A 9,718-nucleotide genomic window follows, 5' to 3' on the forward strand; every position below is an offset into this window, starting at 1 on the left:
GACGTCCTGCTGTTCTTCTGGGCTAAGTACATAAGCCAGATCTGCAAACTGGCAACAGAGACAGAATCCAAAAGAACCCACTTTGTAAAGTATGTTGCAGGGCAACTACTAGGACAGTGGTGGGTGTACACAATGACCAATGCAAGCCCATGGACCATGGAGTCAGCCTGATTCTATGAGGTCCTGAAACACTTCTGGAACAAATACAAACTGCATGACAAGTCCTAGTGACTCTGATAAACCACTGTAAGATGTAGGAGGTGGTAAGGGCAAGAGGCATTGTGTCACCCATGGACCTACCACCCAGCGACACCTGCCAGACTGCGTGGGAATGAATATTTCACAAGGCCCTGCAGAAGGAGCACTGAGACTTGAACTGGTAGGTTGCCCATTGGGCACTCCCCATGAGGCATGGAAAAACAATGCGGGGCAGAAAGGCCCATCAAACTGCCCCAGACAAACCTGCCAGTGGAAGACAGAAACAATCAATCACCCCTCTGCTATTGCCCAGACGTCAAGAAGTTGTAGAGGAGAATATCGTACTCCTTCTGAAGGTGACAGGGTTCATAACCCTGACCAGAGAGATGATTCTATATGGACAAGTGACCAAGAAACAAGGGACCTCCGCTGCCTAAAAGAGTCACCCGGAACCTAGGTCTGACTGCCTGTTGTCCCTGCCAGGCTGGGGCTGCCCCTGGAGCCCAGGCCACAAGTCCTTCACCAGCCAGAACTTGACAGAGACATCCAGTGCCCCCTGCCAGGCCAGGGCTACGGCCAGAGCCCAGACCACACATCTGGATCCTATACCTGCCAAATTATAACAAATTTATAGATTGTCCATATGTAGAATCGAATTACTGGGGGGATCATCTTATATTCAGGGTTGTCTTATATTTGAGAAATATAGAAAGTCAAATGAACTCAAAACCAAGACAAGGATTTTTTTCCCCCAATCACCAAGAAGAAAAAAAGTCTTGTCTTAGATTCAGCTCCAGCTTTGGTCCTGAGCTTGGGACTGAACCTGGAGCTGACCCACTGTCTGTCCCAAGCCAGAATGGCAGGGAAGGAGACATGCAGTGTGGAGACCATGGCAGGGAACCTGCAAACTGCCCTCCCTATCCCTTATCCCCATATGCCTATGCCTGCTCCCACACCCCCTGCTCCCCCTATAACGGCCCCCACCCTTACCTTCTACTCTGGCTCAGGTCCCTCCAGCCCCAACCTAGCCCAGCCAAGAACTGCCACCACTTCTCCTAGGTTTGACTAGGCTGGGCTGGGGCTGGGCTATGGCCATGGTGCTGAAGAAGCAGACTACCCTGAAGAGCTGTAGCAGAAGGTAAAGGAGAGATTGCAGGGGGAAGTAGGGAGTGGGGGAGGCAGGCTCCATGGGCGAGTAAAGAATGGGGGAGGCAGAGAGTTGGGGGATAGGAACAGGCATGATAGGAGCAGGAGAGGGCAGGCAGTGGGGACAGAGGGGGCAGGCACAGGCATAAGAACAAATGGGCCTCACTCTCTGTCACTGTTTTCCCCTCCACAGCCATGGGGAGGAAGGGACAAATTTAAGATGACTGTCCACTAGCTAGATATTATAAATGGAAAATTATAACAAATTAATAATTTTTCATGTATAGGATCTAATTATTGAGGGGGGGGCATCTTAAATTCAAAATAATCTTGGATTCAGTTAAAGATGGTAATCTACTTAACTCCTAGGAAACAAGAAATGTGGACATGAGCCCAAACAGCTTTCCAAATGTCATTAACTTGCATCCTTGTTGAAAAGTCTGCACAAAGTCTAAGGAATAAATTGGCATCCAAATTGAACTAATCATAAAACATGAAAGTTTGATTCCAGTCTAAAAACGCTTTTATTTATTAATATCGGACTTATGGCTTTTAATAAAAATATAAGGAATTCTATTTAAGTCAATTACCCTTTCTGGGCCCAGTTCCAAAATCTCTCTCCACACTTTATTTCTGGAGGTTCATATCATTTCAGACCCTTGGAATCCAGAAGATAAGCTCATAACATCTTTTTATATCATTTCCCAAGGACTCTCATTAACAATGCAGAGACATTTTGTACTTTATCACAACATTCACTACAGTTTGTTGAGAATTAACTTTAGCAATAAATGCCTGAGACTGAATCTCTATCTCTACATATCAGGGCCTGATCCTTCAGCTCTCATGTGTGAACAGTACTTTTGACTCCCATGGGTCCAAGAAGCAAGGATTTCAGGAGTTTCCAATAGAAATTCTTGGCCCATGCAAAAAATCCTCATTTAATAGGGAAGCTCTCCAGCACAACAGATACAATTCTCATAACCAGAAGGTGTAGCTGCTCACTTAGTGGCAGGCACATCAACAACCCCCTTGAAAAGGTTAGACTCTTCTCACTTTCATGTGTAGCAAAATTCACTCAATTTAAATAAAAAAGGGATCTGTTACCAGTTTACAATTGTAAATCTACCGTTCATTGCACAGGACTAGATTCTGCAACCATTTCTACGGTAAGGAGGAGTTACTGAAGCAAGTAGACCCATTGAAATGAGCTTGGATGTCACTGCACCTAGGACAAGGGAGTAGAAGCAGCCACTCTCACCTCTCCCTGATTTCAATAGGATTACTTGCATGAGTAGCTTCTACTCAGTGCACGTGTCTACACAAGATGCTAAATGTGCAGTAGACTAATTCTACTGCACATTAGAGCATCATGGTAAAAAACATGCTAATGCACAGTAGAATTAGTCTACTGAGCATTAGCGTCACTAAAAAGGTGTGCACTGGCATTACTGCGCAGTAGCACTGGTTATTGCACATTGAGTTAGCATCTATTACCTACTATTAAACTTAATGCACAGTAACTATGGATCATTAATGCACATGTAGACGTGCAGAGCATGGGCAATGATTGCAGAATCAGCCTCACAATGATTAGACATGGGCACAAAATTCAGTTTTGAAATTTGATCTTGATCCAAACTTCCCGAAAATACAGGGGTGTTAGAAAGTGTACTCATATCTGCATCATTTCAGATCTGGTGTTCTGATTTTGGGATGATTCTTAATACAGCTAACCAAGAACCACAATGTTAGTAATGTCTGCTTACATCTGGATTCATTGCTACATATTCTTGCTATTTCCTTTCCTATAAAGCATTAGGAATTATCATCTATGTAGTTGTTTTCTTCTATAAAATTCAATAACAAGAAAGAAGAAATCCATCATGGAAAAGCAGTCATGCAAAACATTAGTTTATAAAGGAGATATGGTTATATTGAGTCAATGCTAATACAATTACCTACTCGAACAGGCTTTGCTACTTTACGCATTACCTAATTTTGCTGTTTAGATTCTTGCTTTCTCTGTTGCTATGAGGTTCTTTTCTATATTCTCTTATATTCCTGTTTTCAAAAACCACCACGAGCTAGAAATGTAGAAGTACAAGTTGTTGTCATGGAAAATCTGCATTACATGTACAATCACACCATCTCTGGAAACGCAATGCAGATGAAAGACCTATGAATTATATGTATACCTCTTAAGTGCATCAGTGGGTGCGTCTACACGTGCAGTTAGTGCACATGAATAAACTCCAGAGTTTATTGCTCCAGAGATTTTTGCTCCCAGGTGTACCATTTAAGCATGTGCCCAGGAGCAATTAACTCCAGAGAAATTAGCTCCAGAGTTTATTCATGCACAGCATAAGGAGCCTACTTGGAGCAACCCCAGCTGGCAGAGCGCCCCAGAGGTCAGCCTGCCAGCTCAGGACTGCTCTGGCCAGACTCAATGTGCTGCAGAGGGGCTGGCTGGAGCACAAGGGTGCTTTCAGGGTGGGGCTAGCCAGTATGCCTGTGAGAAGCAGCAAGTATTTGCTTCAGATTCGAATTTGGCCGATTCAGAGGTACAGTGATTCAATTTGGTGATTCGAATCGCTGTCCTGATTAAATTCGGCCAATTCGGATCCAGAGATTCAGCCATAGACTCTACAGGCAGCAGTCCTCAATGATGCTGGACACAGCTGCCTTCAGCTGGTAAGTCTGTTGTGGTGGGCGGAGGGGGGAGGGAAGGGGCGTGGTAGGGGCAGATCAATGCCCCCACAGTGAGGGAGGGATTGGGGCTGGGACAAGCTGCCCAGCCAGGGCAAGGGGACATGGGACTCGGAGAGGGGGGCTCCCGCTGCCATGCATCACCAGTCTGGGAGCTGCTCTTCTGGTGGCTCCTCCGGCGGCTCCTGCCCCGGGCTGGGTTGGGCTGTGCTCCAGAAAGGCAATGGAAGGCACTGGGAGCAGGGGCTATGCCCTCCTGCCACTCGCCCAGCCTCCCCATGCCTCCTAAATAAGCTGCAGCTTTGCCCTGGCTGAGCAAGCAGCAGCAGGGCATGGGAGCGGGCGTATGCACCCGGATCAGGGCAGGGCCAGCATCAGGGGCTATAGGGAATTTTAGGGTGGCTGCAGCACCCCCATAGCCCCCGCTCCATTGTACTTTGTGGGGCGGGAGGAGCCAGGGCTGCACTCCTGGCTGCAGCTGGGGCTAGCCACCCAGAGTGCAGCCCTGGCTCCACCCGCCCCATGGAGCGCAGCCCCGCGGTGGGCGGCTGGGGCGCTCCTGGACCGGCAGCACACAATGCGCAGTGGCAGGAGGCCCCCTCCTCAAGTCCCACGTTCTCCCACCCCAGCTGGGCAGCTTGTCCCAGCCCCAGCCCCAGCCCCAATCCCTCCCTCACTGTGGGGGCGTTGATCTGCCCCCCCATGCCTCTTCCCTCCCCCCACCACAACTAACTTACCAGCTGGAGGCAGCTGTGCCCAGCGTCCCCGAGGACTGCTGCCTGTATAGTCTATGGCCGAATCTCCAAATCTCTCTGAATCGATTCAGAGGCTTCCGAATCGATTCAGACCTTTTAATGGGTCTCCTAATTCGATGCAGATTCAGAGATTTGGCCGCCAAACCAGGTCGAATCTCCTTCAAATTGAATCAGCTACCAAAGCTTTGCACAGCCCTACTAGCCAGCAGGCAGCCTCTGCACTGAAGCAGCAGGCAGCCCCCATGCATCGTGTCTCATCCAGCCATGTCAGTGTCTACATGTGCACTGCTCAACAATGTAGAGAACTAAGCTTTTGAAATCAAAAGGTTCTACTCTACTCACATCTCAGTGTTTAGTCGCCCATCCCTCCCAAGTATTATAACCCAAATCAACTGTTTCAGACTAACAAACTAAATAAACTAAATGCACAATTGTAATGAGGTATTACTTCCTCATACACTCTCTCTGGTCTCTAGTATTTGGCCTTCTCACCCAGCAATGTAGTAGTAGGTAGTGGCAGAGGCTATGCAGGCATGGATTCCGATCTGGATGTGGCTACAAAGTCAATAAGAGCCTGCTCTACCAAAGTAATGGTAGAATATGGACTGGTAAATCAAAGGGGAAACAGAAACAAAGGAAAAATGGCAAACTGCACTGATCACTGCTTGAAAAGGCTGAAGGTCAGGGGCTGCACTCTTCCTTCTGCTATGCAGTGCCATAAGTGGTAAAACATGGCATATTGTTACAGGGGCAAAGGGATATCAATTAGTGTCCTAAACAAATGAGAAATTGTCCACTGGCTGCCTGGACTACACCCTGTAGTTTCAATAGAGTGGTATATTTCATCATTCTTAGGAGCAGGAAATGGGACCCAGGTGTCCACAGCCTTTTCTACTCCCCCACACTATCTGGGTGCACATTCTCTGTAGCCCCAATGAATAGTTATTTATTTCTTGTGCAGTGGCGTAGCCCCAACAGGAGAGGCAGAGGAAACCCCATTCTAACATACAGTATTGTCTTACAGTCAGTACATTATCCTGGGAGGTAGGAAAAGATGGGGATTTATCTTCCCTCGGACAGAGGAGGAAATGGATCTCAGTTCTCCCACATCCCGAGTGCTGCTTTAACCACTGGCCTACTGAGTAGTGAATTATCCAAGGTCACACAGTGAGTCAGGTACAGAGCTAGGACTTGGCCCCAGATCAACTGAATTACCTGCCAGTGCTTTACTCACAAGGAAGGTTATTTTCCTCCAGCATTAGTATCATTTAGCCAGAATAATTACTTCAGTCTATCTTTCACCCCAAGAGAAAGGGGTATAAAAAGTCCTTGCTGCTCATTACACATGAAAGAATATCTGTGCATGAAAAGTATGCTGCTGAAAATCTCCAATGGCTCTATCCCACTGAAGCTCACAACTGTGAAATGGTTTGTTTTATTGAGCTTGTCAACCACATGCATCATTCCCTTGACAAAAAAATGAAACTTTGGTTGGCTCATGAACAGCAATTTCCAGCTGAAGAGTTGGTTAAATTGATCTGTTCACTTAGGGAAACAAAGTAAGGATGTTTTCTGTGTGTGTATTAGTGAAGCTAGCCCCACATGAATGTCCTCCCCTGGTACTGAGAGAAAAGGAAGAGATTTTGCCTAAGAGAGGAAGGATGCAGAAAAAACAGAAAAGGATACAGGGGGAGAGAATATTTCTTTCGAATGAATTTTCATTAATCTTTTCCTCTGACCTGTTTCAAGGAGATTTTCTTTTCTAAATTGTTCTTCTCTCCCCATACAAAGCCAATGGGAAGCTGAATTTACTGCAGAACTAGGGGATGAATGTATTCCTTAATATGTAACTGCAATAAATGAATGGTGGACTGGCTGCCTTCTCCAGAGGCAGGGCTAAATCATTATTTCTGTAAATGAGGAGGCCCTGAAGTTTATAACTTTCACCAGCCAGCTAGGGCATCTATCAGGCACAAGGCATGTTCTGATATTCTACGTGTGAACAGGACATCCAGATCCTGTGAAAAAGTGAGAGGTCACACCTGTGGAAATCAGTTTCTGTCTACAAAGCAGGTTGAAAATTCTTCCCAATATGCAACACTGGACTTTCTGGAGTTATAACAAAAGTGTTAACATAGCAGTTTATGGTTCAGCGCTGTTTGGCTGGGCATGACTCTATGGCCACTTTGGCATTGGGAAAGAAGGAACTTTGTTCTCTTGAACAAATGTGGGACAAGAGAAAAGGAATTCCTGTGCTTTAGCTTGTCAGTGGCTGCTAGTGTTTCTGCTACCAGCATTCATTCTCTTTCCTTACTGCTTCATTTGCCACAGGTCAGAGCACATAATAATAACTACAGTACATGTTAGCAAAAAAGATCAGACTGTGCACCCTTGCTATTTTAACTAGGTGGCTGTAACAGCTGCAAAAAACATTTTCCATTCCTACTTGTGTTTTGAGTGAAAAATATTTCCCCAAAACCTTTAAATAAATTAAATACTCCCAGTATGTATCATTTAAGCTTTAGTCTTTTCTATTTTAAGATAATTTTCTCTTTCACCTTTGCACAGCTTCTGTAGGTTTAGTAACCCTTATCAACGACTTACAATCGTGTGGCACTAATCAAAGCTTTTGCGCAGTGGGTTTATTTTATTTCCAGTATAGATGCTGGTCTTTAATTACCCCAGCATTGTTTCTAATTCCCACAACACACTCCTGTCGGGTGTTCTGTCTTGGAAGAACATTTTCATTTTACATTATGCATTTACAGCTGAAGACGTGACAGGAGGCAAAGGCAATCAAACCATATTGTCTGGCATAACAGTGGGAGAACTGCCATGTTTCTTATGCAAAAAGATTAATAATAGACTTCTCTGTCTGTGTAAAACAAAAATATGTCTTGCTGAAAAGTTGCATCCTCTGGGATGCTGTCAGTTAGGGGGCTCACCATTAAACATTCAGAAGAGTTTTAATTTTTAAACAAGAAGCCCTTTCCTTAAACAGCAAACCTTTGAGTTCTGCTGATCACAATAAGATGTTCCTATTTGACAGATGTTAGAAATGATCACACTCTTCAGCAAAATGGTGGCAATTAGCAGAAAGCTCCAAAAGAACCCTTTTAAGCAAAAAACAATCACTGCATAAGCTAGGGGTTCATGTGTTAGAGAAAAAGAGAATGGGGTAATTTTATACATGCTATAGAGGGAGAAACTGGTAACATCCCTGGCAGAAAGGAAGGCTGCAAACTTAATCTGGAAGAACAGTGGTGCTGTCCATGGTGTTTGAAGGAAAGACAACGGAGAAGGGAGGTCAAGAGGGCCACTTTGTGCCAGATTTAGTCTGAGGAAGTTGGGCTGGTGCAGGGGAGGAGGAAGATAAAAAAAAAAAAAAAAGAGTAGCAGTAAATCTTAATAGGCAGTGAAGATCAGACATGAAATGGTGACTACATAAGAATATACTGCCTTTTACCTGGTCAGACCATAGGTCCATCTAGCCCAGTATTCTCTCTCTCAGTGACAAAGAGGGGATGGGTGAACAAGGCAAATCTAGAATTTTCCACCCCCCTGCTCCTTTTCTGCTGCAGCTTTCAACTTGAGAGTCCTCTGCAGAGAGCTACTGAGAAAAACCATAGAAGCACAACTAGTCGCCTCAGAATCTCCTTCTCCAGGGATATAATGAATCCGTGCCATGTTTCCTATGATCTGTCTTGTACAGAACATTTGAACAAACAGTTAAGCAGAGAAGCAACCCTTCATTTAATTAATCTCACCTATATAACAAGAAAAAAATGTAGGTTTGGAGGAGGAAAAAACCCCACAAGCTTACAAGGAATTTAAAATCTTCATTATAAAGTTTGAAGCATGTCTGCTTGGCTCAGATCCTAGATCTGTAACGGGGTGTTTAGTGGCGATGGAACGCTCACTCTACATTAATTCCTAATGTATTATTGCAAAATGTCCTGTAATGATGACGTGCTTGAGCTGTTAATTGGTTATGAAATGCCTTAAGAGCTTTATGAAAAGCATAAGATACAATTAGTTACTACTGCAGTTCATTAACTTAAAAAAAATTAATGTGCTGTTATTCCAACTCGCCTGTGAATCTCATTTGTTTGGAAATAGATCAGTGCCATTCTCCTTTTCTCTGCTAACAATGTGGCGAACTTACAGATACAGCCCGGCGTGCCCGGGTCAAAGGATCTCCATTGTGATTGGTGGAGCTCATCCACCAATCGCATAACTGTTGGGAGGGGCTTTGCCCCGCCTCTGCTTGGGGCGAGAAATAAAAAAAAAGCCTGAGACCTGGTTTGAGACCGCACTCTGCCAGTCTGGCAGAACTTCGGGGGGCAGAGCCTCCGAAGAGAATAGCAAGAGCTACATGCCCAGCACGTGGCAGATGCATCAAGGGATGAAGAAGTGAGTGGAGCTAAGAAGAGCTGGGGAGAGCTGCCCAGTGAGGGTTTCCAGTTGCCCCAAAGCTCCAAAGACTCCCTTTGTAGGAGAGATTCAGCGATCAGCACCGGCTCCAGACAGCACATGGGCTGGTGCATGGAGCCTAGACCCTGGCATCTGCTCGAGGCAGTTCAGGTCTGTAGCCCCTGGAAAGCGGCCAGGAGCACAGTGCATGGTGCCCAGACCCTGGGAGCTGCTGGACGTACTCAGGTCTGCAACCCCCTGGTAAGCGGCCAGTGCTCACTGCAGGCTTCCCTGCACGATGGGTCCAGGAGGGACCGAGGGCCTGGGAGCTGCGTGAGGTGGCTCAAGCCTCCAACCCCTGGCATGTGGTCAGGGTCCCGTACAGGCGGCACAGCACAGTGGGTCCCAAGTGGGGACCAAGACCCTGGGAGCCGTTCAAGACGGCTTGAGTCCATCACTCCTGGCACGTGGCCAGGATCTCGGTGCACAGACGGTGC

Source organism: Alligator sinensis, unplaced genomic scaffold (assembly GCF_000455745.1).
Source record: "Alligator sinensis unplaced genomic scaffold, ASM45574v1 scaffold116_1, whole genome shotgun sequence".
Lineage (NCBI taxonomy): Eukaryota > Metazoa > Chordata > Crocodylia > Alligatoridae > Alligator > Alligator sinensis.